This window comes from Oryctolagus cuniculus, chromosome 4 (genome assembly GCF_964237555.1).
Source record: "Oryctolagus cuniculus chromosome 4, mOryCun1.1, whole genome shotgun sequence".
NCBI classification, from domain to species: Eukaryota; Metazoa; Chordata; class Mammalia; order Lagomorpha; family Leporidae; genus Oryctolagus; species Oryctolagus cuniculus.
In genome coordinates, this window is record NC_091435.1 from 32,140,984 (window position 1) to 32,161,031 (window position 20,048).

The window sequence follows — 20,048 nt, forward strand, 5'->3', positions numbered from 1 at the left end:
GTATTACATATTGTGACACTCCAGGAATATTTAACATGTACTCTTTCTATGGTTCATGCTGTAAGTCCTAACTAAAGAAAGGGGAAATAAATGAATGAAAAGTATGCAAGAGCAATGGGCTACAGCTTTGTTTACTTCAGTCCAGGAGAGTTCATTCAAATAAGACAATTTTGCTGAAAGCGTCACTGGGAACATAACCTGATTGATAACGAAACCCTACAAAGTGCTCTGAGGCACTAATCGGCTTCACTGCTTGAAGTGTTTCGGACAGAGATGAAATTCAAGCTAATATTTTACAATTTTAACCACAGAATGAGAGACGCATGCGGTGTTATGGACATAATTAGTTTGGGAAATTACATTATTTTTCATTACATCATATTATTAAAGGTCTTATGTGGCATGGAGGATAGGAAGAAGATTTTCATTCAAAAAAGATACGAACTGTATCATCTTAAACTATGTTAAGGAAATTAAGAAATGTGTTATTTACTTTAGTCTTTCACTAGTTTGATTTGTATAAACCTTGTACTGTTTGATTTCTCTTGTAGGAAAAGAAATTGCAGTGTTTATTGTCAATATTTTTTTTCTTAAATTCTGTGAATGTTTTGCAGATAGATACTTGAAGTATACGGTTTGGGAATTGCTTAGTATGGACTGAGTGTTTTCATATTTTACAAAATGTGAAATCTCTGTGATTAGAGTTTGAACCTTGCCATTTTCAAGCATTCTTGAAATGTGGGTGTAGCTGCACTTTTAAAGTTGTATGTAAATCTGTACTGTAAGGGGAAAGAAGAGTCCCTCTTGTCCAAGCTTATTGCCACATGTGACCTGGCAGGTGCCCTTTGCCACCGCTGTTCCCATCCTGATCCCTCAATTATAATCACAGCACTTGATTAAAAAAAAAATAGGAAGCAGAACAGCTCATTCAAATACAGTGATGGAATTAAAGTTCTGTTCCATTGTTTGCTTCCATATTCTTGAAATATATTACTTTACAAAATTTTTTAGGTTACATTTCACTTCCATTAAAGTATGTGTGTATAATTTGTTGTATATACTGATTATGTATTATAAAGACGTCTTGATGCAGATTCTTGTAAGCTATGACATTGGTCTAGACTTGCTCACAGATACTTACATGGAAAATGGGCACGTGGAGAAGCATTTTTAAGCATATGTTAATTACAAATATACCAGATCCTGACATAAAACAGTGATTGAAATTATTTATTTTAGATCATGTTATCAGTAAAGGAAATGAGATGTTTGAAAGAACTTTTGAACTACATGACAAAATTAAGATTATTAAATGTTTTTGATATAATGTAGTTATCATATTTATTAGTATTGCATTTATACACATAGTTGTGTGGGAGATTTTTCTTACTGAAAAAAAAAGGATCAGAAAACATACAGGAAAAATAAACCTTAGAACTAAGAATCAGAATGTTTTAATTTTCCAAAATGAAGAATCTTACAACTTTTTTTAGTTTTATTTTAGTTTTTAATTTTATGATTACCTTACAGTTTTTGAAAAATTTGAAATCTTTTATTCATTCAGAAGAAATACTTTGGCACACTTTTTTTTTTTTTTAAAGATTATTTATTTGAAAGGCAGAGTTACACAGAGAGAGAAGGAGAGACAGAGAGAGAGAGAGGTCTTCCATCCGCTGGTGCATTCCCCAATTGGCCGCAATGGCCGGAGCTGTGCCGATCCAAAGCCAGGGGCCAGGAGCTTCTTCTGGGTCTCCCACGTGGGTGCAGGGGCCCAAGGACTTAGGCCATCTTCCACTGCTTTCCCAGGACATAGCAGAGAGCTAGATCGGAAATGGAACAGCCAGGACTTGAACTGGTGCCCATATAGGATGCTGGCACTGCAAGCAGTGGCTTTACTTGCTGCGCCACGGCGCTGGCCCCAGCCATAGATTTAATAGTTAACCAAATAATACAGACAAAATAACGGTGTGGGCTGGAATACCAAATAGAGAACATTGATATTTATATTTTATTTTCTTGTTCTTTTAGTTCTTTTTGGTCAAATAGCTTGTTTTTAAAAGACAGGACTGTGTTTTGTTTACCAAAGTTTCTACAGTGTAGCATTGTACCTGAGGTGTAATAGCTGCTCAGTAAATATTTGTTGACTATTTAGGCAAATTATCTAGAAAATCCAAGAAAATTGTATGCTTACTTTAGTCAGATCTAGATACTTTAAATTATGGAGAAAACCAAATTTGACACGTTGTAGTGACGGGTAATTTATGCCATGAAATAGGTGACACTTCTTTAATCTCAGTTAATGAGCAGACCTTCTTCATTGTTTTGTATACAACTTTAGCTAGGCTCAGACTGGAGTTCTACAGTAATAGGAACCATAGAAATTAGTTAATATGAAAGGTTCATTTCCCTGAAAAGAATACTGGGTTTTAGACAAGTTGTTACTTAGCCACTATTGTAAAACTGTTTAGTTCCTGAGCAGGACTAAAACATAAATTGGCTCGCTTTTTAATTTTTTTTTTCTTACAGGAACAACTCTGTTTAATTAATGCTTCTAAAATAATAGTTTTTATGTCAATATTAGCCAAATTTGATATTTGTAATCATAGTAAAATCTAATTTATAAGCAGTAGAGTGTAAATCACAGCAAAGTGATATTGTGCATGTGTGTATTGCCTATGTGTACCTTTCTTGGATTCCTTTCTGTGAGTGTAGGCCCAGTATATGTGTTTTTTTTTTCTATCAAGGATGGGTGACTAAGTATTGGGTATCACCAAGAAAGATATAAAAAATTCAGAAAACTTTATCTATTAAATTATAGGGTCTGTATTGGGATAAATTTGTGAATAGTATCATTTTGTTGATATTTAATCCTATGGTAGTGTTTTCTGTAATAATACAGTCATTGCTAGGCCAAGAAAGTAGACAACCAATTGAAACAATGGAGACTACCAAGGGAGAATCCTAGGTAGGCCTCACCTCATTCATGGATAATTGAATGCTGAAGTGTGAAATTTGAGTAATGTTTTTAATTCATATTGCTCATGGAGAGATTAGACTTCCGGAAGTGCAGTTGGAGTTTACATGTATGTCTCAGCAGTACATGTCAGGTGGGTATCCATCTTAAAGACTGAGGAAGTCCATTCAAAAACCCAATGCCTAGTTCAACGGGCTAACACAACTAGCCCTGAGCAGAGATCTGTGACTAAATTTTATTTCCAAGGTAGAAATAAACAAGGAACAAGACACACTGTCAGAAAGCCGAATTGATCAAACATAAAAGCAGTGGGGATATGACTTGGAGACTTGGCTGTCTAACACTCCCGAGTTAGTGTGTAAGTTGTAGTGGTGGCAGGTAAGCTACTTCTAACCCTTTCCCTCTTATAAGACCAAAAAGAATTCCCTGATCTGGCTCTTTAGTTCAGCAGTTGGGTGAAGTTCACAAACAAATTACTGAACTTTGTTGTGGTATAGCGTGTGAAACTGCTGCCTTCAATGTCACTGTCTCAGACAGAGGCCTATTTGAATCCCTGCTGCTCCACTTCCAATTCAGTTCCCTGCTAAAGGCCTGGGAAGAGCAGCAGGTGGCCCAAGTGTTTGGACCACTGCCACCCATGTGGGAGACCCTGATGAAGCTCCTGGCTCTAACTGCAGCCTGGCCCAGCCTTAGCCATTGCAGCCATTTGGAGAATGAATCAGCAGATGGAAGACTCTTTTCTGTTTTTTCCACTCTCTCTATAACTCCAACTTTCAAGTAAATAAGTAAATACATTTTTTAAAAAATTACCAATCCCCTCTAAACCACACTTTCTGCATCTGCAAAATCAGGATTGTAATATCCATCAGGTTATCCATATATCCATAGGTTATCATGGGGATGAAATGAGAAGACACATGCATAGTGCCTGGAAGGAACATTTTATATATATGGTCATTATTCTTTTGAGGAGTTTGTAGGAAGCCTATTAGACTTGTTTAGGTAACCATAATGTGATATAGTAAAGCTCTTTGGTTATTTCAAGTCAGAGCTACGACTTTTCCATCTTTTATATGTAGTATGGTACTCTAAATCTTCATTCCTATTTTTTACCTATTAATTTATTCTCAGATTATAATCTGAGAAATGATCAATGACTTTAATCTGATTCTCCCAAAGTATATATTCTTTTTTTTTTTTTTTTTTTTTGACAGGCAGAGTGGACAGTGAGAGAGACAGAAAGGTCCTCCTTTTGCCGTTCACCCTCCAATGGCTGCCACGGCCAGTGTGCCGCGGCCGGCGCACCACGCTGATCTGAAGCCAGGAGCCAGGTGCTTCTCCTGGTCTCCCATGCGGGTGCAAGGCCCAAGCACTTGGGCTATCCTCCACTGCACTCCCGGGCCATAGCAGAGGGCTGGCCTGGAAGAGGGGCAACCGGGACAGAATCCGGCACCCCAACTGGGACTAGAACCCGCTGTGCTGGCACCGCAAGGTGGAGGATGGAGGATTAGCCTATTGAGCCGCAGCGCTGGCCCCAAAGTATATATTCTTGATCTGTTATGTTATTGGCTTTCTTAATATATGTTTCAAAAGCTGTGCTTAATTTTCAGTGACTGCCTTTCCACCTAGAAGTGTAAAATGTCTTTTTGAAGATTTGTTTATATATCTATGTATTATTTATTTAATTTGACAGGCTGTGTGACATGGATAGCAGTGGAGAGAGAGAGAGAGACAGAAATTGGTTCACCCCTTGATTGGCTGCAAGATCAAGAGCTGGTCTAAGCTGAAACCAGGAGCCTGGAACTCCATCTATGTCTCCCACGTGGGTGGCAGGGGCCCAAGTAGTTGGACCACATCTGCTGCTTTCCCAGACACATTAACAGGGAGCTGAATGGGAAGTGGAGCAGCCAGGACTCACACCAACGCTCTGAAATGGGATGCTGGTGTTCCAAGTGGCAGCTCAACCCACTGTGCCACAACATCAGTCTCTGTAAAATGTCTTAAGTAAATCATGATTCTCACTTTAGAAATATAGTAAAAAACAGATAAGGTAAACCTTTCTCAAGATGCCACTCAGTTTCATTATTTCTTTTCTCTTTTTAATTAAAAAGTTTCTGGGCAATTGCGGATTTTTTTTTCTTTCTGAGGATCTTTATTTGGGAGACTGCGGTGATCTGTGTAAGTGTGAATGCCAGATGAATTGCAGTTGCTCCATTGTTTTCTCTGGAAGGCTGGAGAGGGAGGAATATTCAGGATGCCTTATGCTTTGGTCTGAATTTAAATAAAAGTTTACTTTTTAATAGAGAGCATTTGTAATTTTAGATGAAGTAAGCTTGTTACTTGAAAATAAGGATTTTCAGTTATATTATAAACATGTTATTTAGTGTACATGGTAATTGTGTTTGTATTTTCTATTTTTTTTTCTGCATGTGAAGGTATACTGTCAGTTGTTTCCTAGTATTGTGTGTGTGTATAAGTATATAGGAGGGTATTTTAGAAACTTCATGCAAAAATGGAATTAAAAGATAAGTTCATTTTGTTGCAGAAATTTGATGTGTGTAAAGTTCTTTTTATAATATGCATTTTCCATGAGCTTTCTGAAGACCCTCTCTTAAATCATTATTCAGACAGAAGCTAGGAATATGTATGAACATGTATTTGTTCAGCAAGAATTCGCTATCTCAGATGTACCCATGGTAAGCAACATAGAAACAGTCCTTGTCCATGGACCAGTGATTACAGGGTATTGCTAGAGGACAGGTTATAAGCAAGTGTAAAAAAGCAGTGAAGCATCAGCGCTCTGGCGTCACGTGTAAAGCTGTCGCCTGCAGTGCCAGCATCACATATGGGCACTGGTTCAAGTTCTAGCTGCTCCACTTTCAATCCAGCTCTCTGATACAGCCTGGGAAAGCAGTAGAAGATGGCCCAAGTCCTTGGGCCCCTGCACCCACATGGGAGACCCAGAAGAAGCACCTGGCTCCTGGCCTCGGTTCGGAGCAGCTCTGGCCTTAGTGGCCATTTCGGGGGTGAACCAATGGAAGGAAGACCTTTCTCTCTGTCTCTCTCTCTCTCACTGTCTAACTCTGCCTGTCAAGAAAAAAAAAAAAAAAAAAAAACACTAGGAGAAATTTATTTTAGAAGGTGACATATAAGCTGAGTTGAAGAGGTTGGCTATTTAGCTGGCCATGAGTTGAACCAAAGGAGCTTTTCAGAAAGAGGAGAAAACATAGAGGCCTGAGGGCAGGAAAGCACTACCTGAGTTCTAGGACTGAAGGAATTTCTTTGTAGCTAGTGCTGTGCTGTCCATTACAGTAGCCATGAGCCATCTGTATAAAATAGACGCGAACTTGGAGGTGTAAACCATCTCAAGGAATTTCATATTGAGTTCATGTTAATAGCTTGGTATTTTGATAAATTGGTTTAAATATACTGAATTATTTTTACTTTAAACTATTAAAACCATGACTACTAGAGAATTTAAAAATTATATTCATGGCTCTCTCCAGTTCTGTTGGACATCACCTGATGAGCAAGGGACTACATGACATGAGATAAGATTGGTGAGAGTCACTGGAACCAGTTAATGCTGGGGCTTCTAGACTGTAGAGAGGAAGTAAGACTTTCTTCTAAGTGCAACAAAAACTATTATGCATTTTTAGCCATGGGATTTGTCTTGTACAAAGAGCATTGGCTACAGTTTTGAGACTGTTGGATAGGGGCGAATTAGGAAACTAGTACAATAATGTACACATAGAGCTAAATCAATTAACAAAACAGTTGTCAAATAGTTATGTAAAAATATTGTCTCTGTAATTATCAGTGAGTTTCTTGAACTTATTTGATAGAAATTCTTAAGTTACAGATATAGGCTTTGGTCAAGGTTTATATGTATCACTGCTTCATCCATATTCATGGAATATTACAATTCTTACAAAATTAAATCTCTGCCATCCTCCCAGAACACTGTAATTTGTAGAACTAGTAATATTTTAAAATAATAAAATAGCTTTGAAGATTTGAAAGACTTTTTACAAAGCTGCAAGATTTCTTAATACTTCGGGGTTCCAGTAATGATTTGATGATTTGTTGGAAGCTGTTGACATGGATCTCACAGGACTATACATATATTTCTTAGGAGACTTCCATCTCAGATTTAAGAAACTTTATCATCCATTCCAACCTCTGATCCTCTGAACTGTTCTCTGCAGTAGGATTTGTTCTCTGTTTTGTAAGTGAAGAAACTGGGATTGAATAAATTAAGCAAGCTGTCCAAGTTAATACTGGTAGTCAGTGACATACTGTAGGCTAAAATTCAGATCTTTCAGGTACATATTGGAATTTCTGCTTATCTAATTGCTCCTTTTATGTACTGTCCCTCTTTTTTTCCTTTTATGTATGTATTTATATGCATATAAAATAAACTTTCCATTTGTTTTTGTTTGGTTGACACTTTACTTGTAGAACCACCCTTTAATTTGCATGAAATTAGAGTAATTACTTGGCTTTTTATTATTACTTACACAACTCTGAAATGGTACAAAGTTTTCTGGGCCAGCTGTGTTCCGAAACTATCACATGAAAAGTACAAGAAATAAACAATCCATCAGTTTAAATTACACCCATTCTAAATTGTGTGATACCTTTTGCCATGCTGTTCTGTCCCACCCACAACGTGAGTTACTCTTTTATCCATTGTATTCAGGCTGTGTATGCTACCTGCTTGATAGGTACTTTGTAGCCATCTTAGTTGTCAGATCACTGTCACAGTGTAGAGCTTGTGTTCAAGTAAACTTTATTTTACTTAATTATGTCCCCCAAAAACAAAAGTAGTGATGTTGGGAATCCCAATTTGCCAAGGAAGTTATAAAGTTCTCCCTTTAAGTGGAAAATCTGTACTTAATAATAAAAAAACATAATGTGATGAGATTGCTAAAACCTGTTATATCATTAATCTCTTACTGGTGCCTGATTTATAAGTTAAACTTCATCATAAGTATGTATGTATAGGAGAGATTATATGTAGGATTCAGTACTACCCATGCTTTCAGGCATCCACTGGGGGTCTTGAGACATACCTCCGATGGATGAGGAGGGACTACTATATTTTGTATAGTACTGAAAAAACTCAAGACATGTCAGTATGGTTTAAGTTGTTTTGCTTTGTTTTCACTTTAGAGGGAAAAATAAGACTTACCTGCTATAAAATTTGTTTTTACTTATGAGTATTTAAAGCATACTAGTCATACGCTAAATGCTTTGAATACTTTATTTCATTAAATCTTTTTTATAGCCCTGTTAAGAATGTGTTATTATCCCCAGAGTGTCAGAAAAGTTGTAAGGATCTGAACTAAGATTCAGAGGCCTGACTACCTGACTCCAAAGCTGGACCTGTTAGTTTCAGTATCTCTGTTGTGCAGTAGTCACACTTGTCAACAATATTTTTCACTGTAAAAAGCAAAGATCATTTGGAATTCTAATCAAAAGTTACAGTTTTTAAAAAATCATGTCCTTAGTGCAATTAACATTGATTCATGTCTAATCACTAACAAGGTTGATCGTTTTTTGGTAAACTTAGCAATTTTATTTGTTCTAGTTAGTTGGAAAATAAGAAAAAATATCAGGTAGTACTCAAGGATTAAAGTCTGGGAGTTTGTTTTTAATTCTTATTTTCATAAGCCAAAGGCGAAAGAAATCAATAGAATATATGACTATAGGCCGGCGCCGCAGCTCACTAGGCTAATCCTCTGCCTTCAGTGCCGGCACCCTAGGTTCTAGTCCCGGTTGCTCCTCTTCCAGTCCAGCTCTCTGCTGTGGCCCGGGAGTGCAGGGGAGGATGGCCCAAGTGCTTGGGCCCTGCACCTGCATGGGAGACCAGGAGGAAGCATCTGGCTCCTGGCTTCGGATCGGCGCAGTGCGCCGGTCATAGTGGCCATTTGAGGGGGTGAATCAACAGAAGGAAGACCTTTCTCTGTCTCTCTTTCTCACTGTCTAACTCTGCATGTCAAAAAAAATATATATATATATGACTATAATATGTGGTTCTACTTTAGATTTTAGATTCTATTAGGAGTCAGAAATACCAGATACTACTAAATAGGAAATTAAAACATTCACGGTAAGTAATGCAGCTTACTTCAGTTCCCACATACGGTTTGTTTTAGGATAGGAAAGATGCTATGCTAGGTAGTATAAGATTTTTTTTTAATAATTTTTTTTATTTGACGGGCACTGGCCCTGGTAGTATAAAATTATACTAAACCATGGGGCCCGCACTATGTTGTAGCAGGTAAAGCTGCCATCTACAGTGCTGGCATCCCATACAGGCGCCAATTTGAGTCCCAGCTGTTCCACTTCCAATCCAGCTCTCTGCTATGGTCTGGGAAAGCAGTAGAAGATGGCCCAAGTCCTTGGGCCCCTGCATGTATGTGAGAGACCTGAAGGAAGCTCCTGATTCCAGGCTTTGGATAGGTGCAGCTGCAGATGTGGCCATCTGAGGAGTGAACCAGCGGGTGGAAGATCTCTCTCTCTCTGTCTCTCTGACTCTGCCTCTCTGTAACTCTGCCTTTCAAATAAATAATCTTTAAAAAAAAAAAAGTCATGCTAAGACAATTATATGAATCATGATATATACCTAGTATAGGTATGAGTAACACAAAGGGGTAAAGTGAATCAACATTTCCTGAGGACCTCCTTTGTTACATATTGCATCTACTGTCATCTTTAATCTTTTCAACTTACCAATTAGGTAAGTTGGTTTTCTATAAATTAAATTGAGGTTTAAGCAGATTTTCCCAACACTTCATAACAAGTGAATGAGCCCCAGTGTTAACATTCTTCATGGTATCTTTTAGAAATTAAAATGGAAGGAGTTTTTGATCATAGAAATTGTTGGAAGGTATAAAAGAAGCTCTTTCAGAAATGGACTATGGAAAACCCAACTTTTATGTTTTCTTTATTTTGAATTGTTGAAATTGACATCTGGTTGCTTGGAGGGGTGTCTAGTCCTGTAAGTACCAACATAGTAAAACACTTCATGACTCCAGTATAGGAGGTTTTTTCTCAACTCCCAATTTTTTAAACTACTTGTCTCAGTTATAGTTTGTTTCTTCCAGTCATCTTTTGTCTGCAGGTTCATCACTGACAGCACAAAGGTAGTAAATACAATACAGAATACTAGGATTTCTCTTTGCAGTAGTAGAAGTAACTTGTAACTAAAAACGGATGATTTAACAGATTTTTAAGAAGATATAAACATTCGTATCTCTTCTCAGTCATAATTTTGCTGAAATTTGACTAGTATTGGCTGATGACCATTCTTTTCAAATTATGTAGTAAAAAGTAGAAATTCAAGACGAAGTCTTATTGTGCTCCAATATGTAGATTTTGATGTATGCATATATAATAATAATGTGTGTTTTAATATAATTTTGTTCTCCACTTTGCTGGTTATACAGAACTCCACTGAACCTTTGTGATTTTGAACATGTATCCCAACTGATTCTACTTCATAATGGTTATGCTGTTAAATAATATATTCGAAAGAAAACTGTTTAGAAATTTAAGGGCTCTTTAGTATCCTGCATACTTTCTTAGCATATTGAAGGAGTGATTTTTTTTTCTCCCCTTTGTGTCAGTCTTCCTGAAAATATCCCTGCAGTATATGTGCTTTGCAGAGTGGAGGGGAGACATCTTGTAGCAAACACATGTTCGCATTCGGACTTACTTAGAGAAAAATTGTAATTTTTTTGTTTTGAAAGTTTGAATCATTTTCTCTTATAAATAGATTGCAGAAGTTTATCATTTATCAACTATTTCCATCAGTGTGTTATAAAGCATACTCACTGATTGTGTTTAAATTATTTAAGTGATATCCTTGCCTTTGTGGTTTATTTCAAAAGTAAACCAATTTTCTGTAGGCTCTGTAAGATACAGAGAATAGAGAAGACAGTGTTGGTTTTCAGACAAGAGAGAAAAAGGGAGAAATTCTTTAAGGAAGAGTGACTGTTTAATCCTGGATGAGGTTTCTTGCCATCTCAGATGTAGATGAACAATTTAGTCACATCTCCATTTTGGTATATCTTTGTCACACATCCAGGCTCTAAGAATTTTGTGGGGAGAGTAAATGAAACAGTGACAACTTTGTTTCCTTACATTTCTTCTTTTCTATAGGTGAGTATATTAATTTCTTTATTCCATTCACTCTTTGAAAACCTGATATTGCTTATGCAAACACTTTTTCTTTTGATCCATGATAATAATCTCTGAAACTCAACTACAGAAAAATCTGGAGTGACACTTTTAAAGGTTTTCCTCTTTTATGGGTAAAAAGACAGATGAAATAAAACACTTTATTCCATCTGGAGAGGGAATGAGTGTACCCTTAATGCCTGAAAGAATCATCATCCTAAAAGATGGAGCAGAGAAAGAAAAGTAATTAGATCTAGGTGTACTAAGAACATTCTCAAGAAAGCCTTTAAAATAAAGGGGTATAATAACTAAACCCCGGGGAAATGCAGTATAATCTTGAAGAGGAGCTGAGCCTTCTGCTTTTAAGTGAGGCACCAAGAAACACAAAACATACCCACTTTTTGTTTCCTTAGTAACTCTCAAGGCCCCAAAGTTCTGAGAGTTGGTCCACCCCGCCGGATTTAGTCTTTTTTCTTGAACCTATCCGGGTTCTTTTAATAAGAGATGTGTTTTGTGATACACAGTCAAGAATTGAGTAAGAAGTAGTTGGAGAGCTACAGCAATGGAAACTTCTGCCTCTTCTTCTAGATTATTCCATCATGGCATCATTATTGATACTTTCTTTTTTGACAGTTGTAGGAGTATTTTGTGCTAGGTCAGTAATCTAGGACCAGGACCAATCAAAGCTTGCAAAGAATTGAAGACATGTGGAAACCCAGTAGTGTAGAGTAGTAAAAGAAAGAGGAGAAACTCATAGAATGTCTTAGTACAGCTAACTTTGTCTGATCCAGTGTATCCCTTTTTCTTTAACTGATGCAAGATAATCACTCACCTTCACTAACGAACTCTGATTGAAGGCACTGTTTGATCACTTGCCCATTTTCTGTTAAAAATGGACATAGTGCGGGCGCTCCCCAGCCTTTAATAAAAAAAATTTAAAAAAATTTAAAAAAATGGGCATAGTTTGCTGGGGAAGGTAGATGTTAGTTGAATCAAGATCCCTTTATCAAATATTTTGCTATCTAGCCCTCTCAGAAACAATAATCTGCTCCTAGTTTGCTAGCCAACTTCAATATAACCAGTCAACCACACTTTCTGCTACTTTTCACACTAATAATTCATTTTCTGTATCTACTTACACATACAGCTTGAATATCAGTTTCTTCTTTAAGATTTTGTCACCTCTCATCTGATTCTTGCCATTGCTCTGTGGTTTGGGCCCTTAACTTATAATTAAAATACATACCATGTAGATCATATGTTGGGTAAAGATATTTCCTCTAAGTTTGCCTCATTCATTCTTTATAAGGGTTCTCTTGACCTTGCTCAAGGTGAGTCATCTAGGGTTTGGACAACCATAGTGCAATTGGGTATTAATTCTTACTCTTACATTGCATAAAGGTAACCCTTACTCCTTCCCACCCCTATCCTCTATTCTTAACATATGGAGTGTAGCCTTCATGTCAGTATTAGGAGCCTTATAGTTCTGAATGTCAAGAGTGTTCATGAATAGGACATGTAGAATACTTTAACATTTAAGAATTAAAAGATGAAAAAAAAAAAAAAAAAGAACACACTATCCAACAAGAAGGAAGGGAGAAGGCAAGAAGAGAGAACAGAGGACTGGAAGGAAAAAAATGTGTACATCTGACCTGGAGCAGCTCTAAGGCTAGTTCCACTAGCATTGTGATGGGAACTCACTGGATGATTGTGTATCCAATTCTGAGATATTATAAAGTATTAATAGTAAACATTTGTTGTCATCTTAGCACAATTACAATGAAAGCAAGGAAGTAGGTTGAGTGTACTCTTTCATAGTTCTTTTTCTTTATTAATAGGAAGACCAATATTTTGTTTTAGTTTCTACATGAAAACAATAATGAGTCATCTTTTATCCTAATGGTCGTAGTCTGAATTGCCCTCTTTGAATATGAGAAACTGTTCTTAATACCAGAAAATTTTAAGCTCCACCCCTACCTACACATACACACAGAATATTTATGTTCTATATATTCAGTAAATTCAGAGTGAAACTGGCTGACTAGTATATTAAAAGTAGACTTTTAATATAGAGGGAAAGTGATAAAAGACGGTTTGAACTGTAAAGTTCTTCAACATCAGTAAGTTTCACACAGCTGCGGGGATAACTTGACGAAAGGACATGTTCAGCCAGATGGCCTGTGCTGGCCTCCTTCCCATTCCTGCAAAAGATATGTTATTCACTCCCAGGGTAGCTCAGGGAAAGAGCTGATTATGGAATTAGAACAACCAATGTCCAATTAACCCCTGTTTTGGTCAGTGTTTCCTACACAGTTTGGATAATTGGCATACTTTAGTTTTGTCAAGGGAGGTAGCTGGTTAGTGCAGGCCCCTGGAAATAAGAAATCTGAAATTCTGTTATCAGCTCTGCCCCTGCAGACTCTTCAGTATGACCTTGGACATCTTATTTACCTCTTTGTGGCATTAGTTTTCCCATTGGAAAACTGGAGATACATGTTGCTGTTTGACCACACATGAAGTAAACAAAGGTTCTGTAGGAAAAGAGAAAATGATGTTGATGTTTACATAGTTTGTTAAAATCATGCATCAAAAAGTGCAGTTTGTCTTACATGCTGTCATTGAAGTGTCTTAGGAATGATATGATTCCACAGAACAGAAGCTCCCTTGGTGAAGTGCAAGTACAGGGAGACTTAAAAAAAAAAAAAAAAAAAACAAACATTTATTTGAAAGGCAGAGTTACAGAGATCTTCTGTCCTCTGGTTCACTTCCCAGATGGCCAGGACGGCCAGAGTTGGGCCAGTCTGAAGACAGGAACTACAAGCTTCTTCCAGGTCTCCCCCATGGGTGCAGTGCCCCAAGCACTTGGGCCAGCTCTCGCTGTTTTTCCCAAGCTGTTAGCAGGGAGCTGGATCAGAAGTGGAGCAGCCAGGACTCGGGGCACTGCAGGTGGCAGCTTTACCCGCTACACCACAGCTGCAGCCCGTGGGAGACTTAATAGAAGTGGCCAGCGGGCTCTTGAGGAACACAGCAAGAGGAGTGTTCTGTACCTTTGTGAGACAGGAAAGCTGTTAGAGAGCTCCTTGCCATCTCTTGTCTTTCTCATTTGGCCCTCTTCATCTCCGCTTCTCTTTAGGTACCTACTGCATTCTTTCCTCTCAGCATACTAACTTTTATATACTGATCTGTGAAATGTAAGCTTACCACAAGATGAAGTGTTTTTGGTCTGTGTCTGAATCCCAGATCCAAAGAGAGGAAATAACTGGTCCAGTTTGGTCAGATTCCAGATGTTGGCCTATTCACTTGTGGTAAAGAACAGATTCTTTAGAAAAAGATCTAGGGAAAAAAGAAATGATGGACATCTTTTGTATATGAAATTACTGCTTTTAATAAACTTATTCTGCCGGCGCCGCGGCTCACTAGGCTAATCTTTCGCCTTGCGGCACCGGCACACCAGGTTCTAGTCCCAGTCGGGGCGCCGGATCCTGTCCCAGTTGCCCCTCTTCCAGGCCAGCTCTCTGCTGTGGCCAGGGAGTGCAGTGGAGGATGGCCCAGGTCCTTGGGCCCTGTACCCCATGGGAGACCAGGAGTAGCACCTGGCTCCTGCCATCAGATCAGTGCGGCGGCCATTGGAGGGTGAACCAATGGCAAAGGAAGACCTTTCTTTCTGTCTCTCTCTCTCACTGTCCACTCTGCCTGTCAAAAAAAAAAAAAAAAAAAAAAAAAAGAAGAATAGAATAGTTAACATCAAGTGCTTTGAAAATGCTAGGGATTATATTAAAGTTTTACATATATTTTTCATTTCATAGAATGGTGTTATTAAGTAGATATTATTAGTATTCCCCTATTACAGCTAAGGAAGCTGAATGGGTAAGGAAATTGACCTGCTGAATTGCAAAATTGGAAATCCAGAGGTTATGCTCTAAACCACTGTGCTTTGTGATCTTTCCAATAAAAACAAAAGATTTACAATTGCAGATTCAAGATTTTAGAGTAGAAAAAGAAATCCCAAATTCTGAAAGTGCTGTGAAAGTATTTGCTGTGCCAAATGTTTTTGAATCTATTTTTGTTACAGTCAATTTAATATAACAGGAAAGGCTGGAATTCAGACGAACTTGATTTAATTTTGGATCAGCTACTTATTAGACAGTTAACCAATCACTCAGTGGTTCTGAGGTTTTGTGCCCTTGTTTGGTAAAAGGTGAATGAGGATAAATTATATATTAACCAACTCCATGAAGAGAATCAAAGAAAATGTGTCCTGGTATTTTTGCTTGAGGACAAGGTATGACTTAAAGTACCTATGAAAAAATGGGGCTTTTTAATGACTCCTATACTTGGTAGGAGTCAACAGTCTATGGCAAAGAGCTCCCAGGATTTTAATTTTTTTTTCAGTTGGAGGGTAGTCACTGTTTATTATCATACCAGATTACAAAAATATGGTAAATACCATCATTGATCCTTTTAAGAAACCTGTTGATCTGATCCTCCCTGTTGTCAACGTTGCTGCCTTCTGAAAGATGGGTGGTCTTTTTCTTCATCCCACCTCAGGGAGAAGTTAGTATGAAAGATTGCATGAAGTTGTTTGCTTCCTTGAAGGAAGTGTTTTCCAATAGTCTAGGTCTTATGAATCATATCCTGCATGCAAATGATGCCATAGTTATCAAGAGTTTGAGCAGTCGTGGTGTTATCTATTCACCTCTTTCTGATTTTGTTATAGCCACACATACAAATTAATTCATTTACTACAGATTCAGGTACATCCATACAGTGTATGGTTCTACAGTCCTCAGCCTGTTCACTAAAGCCTTACTGAGCTGAGCAAAAGTACTATTGGAAATCTGGCAAAGGCAGAAAAGCTGCCACACTTTCAGACCCTGGGACTCACGTCGTAGATGAAGAAGTTAGGAGCTTTTCTTGCCATCCTTTCCATTCAAGTTTCGCTTTGGTATATCTGCCTGTGTTCCTTATGATAGTGATTAGCTTTTTCATGACACAAGCTTCCTCCTTGCCTTTTCAAATCATCATTTTGGGAAACTGCTTTCTCAGGCACTTGGTCTTTGGCTCTGCAAAATCCCTGTGCCCCCTTTTTTTTTTTTTTTAAGGGTTTCTTGCCCAGCAGGAACCTTCTCTTACTTTTCAGCAACTTTCATGGATCCAGCTGGAAAAGAGGCTTTTAAAAAAATTATTTGGGGAGACAGAAAGTGGAAGACAGTATGGAGATACCTCAGAAATCTAAACATAGACCTACCAGCCATCCCACTCCTGGAAATTTATTCAAACCAAAAGAAATCAGCATATGAAAAGACTTATCTGTACCCCCATGTTCATTGCAGCACAATTCACAATAGCTAAGAGATGGAATCAACGTTGATGTCCATCAACTGATGATTGGATAAAGAAATTATGGTGTATATATACACTATGGAGTACTACTCAGCTGTAAAAAGAAAAATGAAATCCTCTCTTTTGCAACAAGATGGATGCAACTGGAAACCATTATACTTAATGAAACAAGCCAGTCCCAAAAAGACAGTTACCCTATATTTACCCTGATCCAAGATAACTAATAGAGTACCTACAGTGTAATGTACGGGAGTGAAATGGACATTTTGAGATTCGATGATTATTTACAGCTCCTGTCTCTTCTGTTGGGGAACAGTTTTTTTCTTCATACTGTTTGTTGAACTCTTACTTAATGTAGGGTTAACTTTATGATCATTAAGTAAACTGAAAGTAGATCTTTGTAAAAATTAAGAGTGAGAATGGGAAAGGGAGAAGGAAGAAAGATTGGAGCATGGGCGGAGGGAAGGTAGGGTGGGAAGTGTCAATATGTACCTAAATCTGTATATATGAAATACATGAAATGCATAACTTAAATAAAATTTAAAGAGAGAGTATTTGGTGCAGAGATTGACACCTCTTGAAATGCTTGAATTTCATATTAGAGTGCCTAGGTTTGAGTTGCCACCCGACTTAGATTCCAACTTCCTGTTAATGTGCATTCTAGGAGGTAGCAGGAGGTGGCTGAAATAGTTGGATCCCTGACTCCCCCTCGAGGACTCAGACCTGAGTTCTAGGCTTCAGTTTGGCCCAGCCCCAGCTGTTGTAGGCTTTTGGAGAATGAATCCTCTGTTCAAAAAATCACTCTCCACTAAAAAATTAAACACATTTACATTTTTTCAAAAAAAGGAGAACATGTGCTGTGTGCTTTTTTTTGTTAAGGTTAATTTATTCATTTGAAAGTTACAGAGAGGAAGGAGCTTCTTCCTAGTCTCTCAAGTGGGTGCAGGGGCCCAAGGACTTGGGCCATCCTCCACTGCTTTCCCAGGCCATAGCAGAGAGCTGGATCAGAAGTGGAGCAGCTGGCACTCAAATGGGTGCTCATATGGGAAGTTGGCACTTCAGAAGGCAGCTTTACCTGCGACGCCACAGCACTGGCCCCATAAGAACATGTGGTCTTACCTGCTGGCTTATTCCCAAAATTCTCAAAACAGCCTAGGCTCGGCCAGGCCGAAGCCAGGAGCTGAGAACTCAATCCAGGTATCCCACATGGGTGTTAAGAAGTCAACTACTTGAGCCATTCCCACTGCCTCTTGGGTCTGGTGCTAGAGCAGATGAACCTAAGTATTCCAGCATGGGATATGGGTGTCCTAAATGGCATCTTATCAACTAGGCCAAATGCCCACCCCCAAGAAGATGTTATATTCTATTTTGGGCAGTGAAGAATTTGTAAAGAATCAAGTCTTTGCAGTACCTACCACAGACTTAAGCCCAGAACTGTCTGTCTTTGTTAGAATCTTCACAGAGCCACATTATGAATGATATAACATTTAGCTTTTACACATTTATGAATGAAAAACCTTGCCCAAAGTTCAGTAGTTGATAAATGAAAGAGCCAGAAATTGAACCCAGACCAGTTTTGTGTGATTTGATAGAATCTATCACCCAAGTGCTTTGGCATATAGTGATTATCTACTTGGATGATAACTTTTTTAAATGGGCATGAAGAAACAGTTTCACAAGTGTTGTTGACAGTTCAGGGGGAAAAAAAAAACCCATTTATTTCTTAAAGACTTAGTTTCCGAGCCAGCACTGTGGTGTAGCAGGTAAAGCCACCGCCTGCAGTGCTGGCATCCCATATGGGCACCCATTCAAGTTCCGGCTGCTCCACTTCTGATCCAGCTCTCTGCTATGGCCTGAGAAAGCAGTTGAAGGTGGCCCAAGTCCTTGGGCCCCTGCAGCTGCATGGGAAAAGCTCCTGGCTCCTGGCTTCAAATTAGAGCCACTCCAGCTGTTATGGCTAACTGGGAGTTAACCAACGGATAGAAGACCTCTCTTTGTGTAACTCTGACTTTCAAATAAATAAATAAATCTTAAAAAAAAGAAAGACTTAGGTTCCCATAATTAGTTATTTCTTAGAATGAGTTTGATTTGTCTGATTTTGGGGAATAAATCTTTCATCATGATATTTCCTTTTTTAAAATATTTATTTATTTGAAAGTCAGTTACACACAGAGAGAAGGAGAAGCAGAAAGAGAGAGAGGTCTTCCATCCGCTGATTCACTCTTCAGTTGGCCACAAGGGTCAAAGCTGCACCAATCCGAAGACAGGAGCCAGGAATGTCTTCTGGTTCTCCCATGCAGGATGTCTGCACTGCAGGCGGCGGCTTTACCCACTACACCACAGTGCCGCCCCCACTTCTTTCATAATACATCTCCAACCAAAAAGATGTTTTGAGTAATTTTATTTTTTAGTTTTTAATTTTTTTAAGATTTATTTATTTATTTGAAAGAGTTACATAGAGGAGAGAAAGCGATATCTTCCAAATGCTGGTTCACTCCCCAGTTGGCCACAATGGCTGGAGCTGCACCGATCCGATCCAAAGCCAGGAGCCAGGCACTTCTTCCAGGTCTCCCACGCAGGTGCAGGGGCGCAAGGACTTGGGCCATCTTCCACTGCTTTCCCAGGCCATAGCAGAGAGCTGGTTCGGAAGTGTAGCAGCTGGGTCTCGATCTGGCACCCATATGTGATGCCAGCACCCCAGACCAGGGCTTTAACCCTCTGCGCCACAGCACTAGCCCCTTGAGTAACGTTTTAATATTAAATGGGTTTTAAGTATTATCCTCTGGGGGGGGGGGAGATAATTTGAAAAGAAAGTGTGATAAAATGCCTGATACTACCAGTATTTTGAAATACATGCTCATTTTTTAAAAATCATTTTGTTTGCTTGAAAGGCAGAGTTGCAGAGAGGGAGAGATAGGAGGAAAGAGAGAAAGAGAAATCTTCCATCTGCTAGTTTACCCCCCAAACTACTGCAATGGCCAGGGGTGGGCCAGGCAAAACTAGGAGCCAGAAACTCCATCTGGGTCTTCCATGTGGTTGATAGGTGCCTAATCACTCCAACCGTCTTCTGCTGCCCTCCCAGTCCCGGTGGCAGGGAACTGATTGAAAGAGGAGCAGCCAGGACTTGAACTGGCACTCACAGTGGATGACAACATTGCGGGCAGCTTAACTTGCTGTGTGCCACAATGCTGGCCTCCACATACTTGTTCTTGTTAGGTTTGCAAACCAGAATTTACTAATCTTGACTGGGGAGAGAATAATTGAAGGAAACTAAATCAATCTGATTAGTTCTTTATAAATAGATGTTAAAGATCATCTCATATAAACTTTAAAATCTTCTAAAAATATGAATGTATTTAAATGTTTAAATCTTGTGTTTTCCTACCAGAAAACTAGTTGTACATATTTTTCAAACTCATATAACTTCCTGTGTAGGATAGAGTATTATTTAATCTGTAATTTTGTATTACCTTATATTGAGGGTAGAAAGATGTCTCTAATTGGTTAGTAAGCATCATAAATAACATTATTGTTATCACTTGAA

The 20,048-nt window shown here is 38.5% G+C and overlaps 1 protein-coding gene and 1 long non-coding RNA gene across 3 annotated transcripts in view; one reads left to right on the forward strand and one right to left on the reverse strand.

Annotated features, from left to right (window-relative positions):
• LOC138849256 (uncharacterized) overlaps positions 1-18,342 on the reverse strand; it is a 35,977-nt gene extending 17,635 nt beyond the window's left edge. Inside the window, exons 1-2 of the long non-coding RNA XR_011387789.1 lie at positions 14,363-18,342; positions 1-13,692 (exon numbers count right to left, since the gene is read on the reverse strand). The exon at positions 1-13,692 is cut by the window's left edge and continues 17,635 nt beyond it. This is a non-coding gene — a long non-coding RNA (uncharacterized lncRNA). The remainder of the gene's footprint in view (positions 13,693-14,362) is intronic.
• NRIP1 (nuclear receptor interacting protein 1) overlaps positions 1-20,048 on the forward strand; it is a 54,553-nt gene that overhangs the window by 15,113 nt on the left and 19,392 nt on the right. The window lies entirely within an intron of this gene.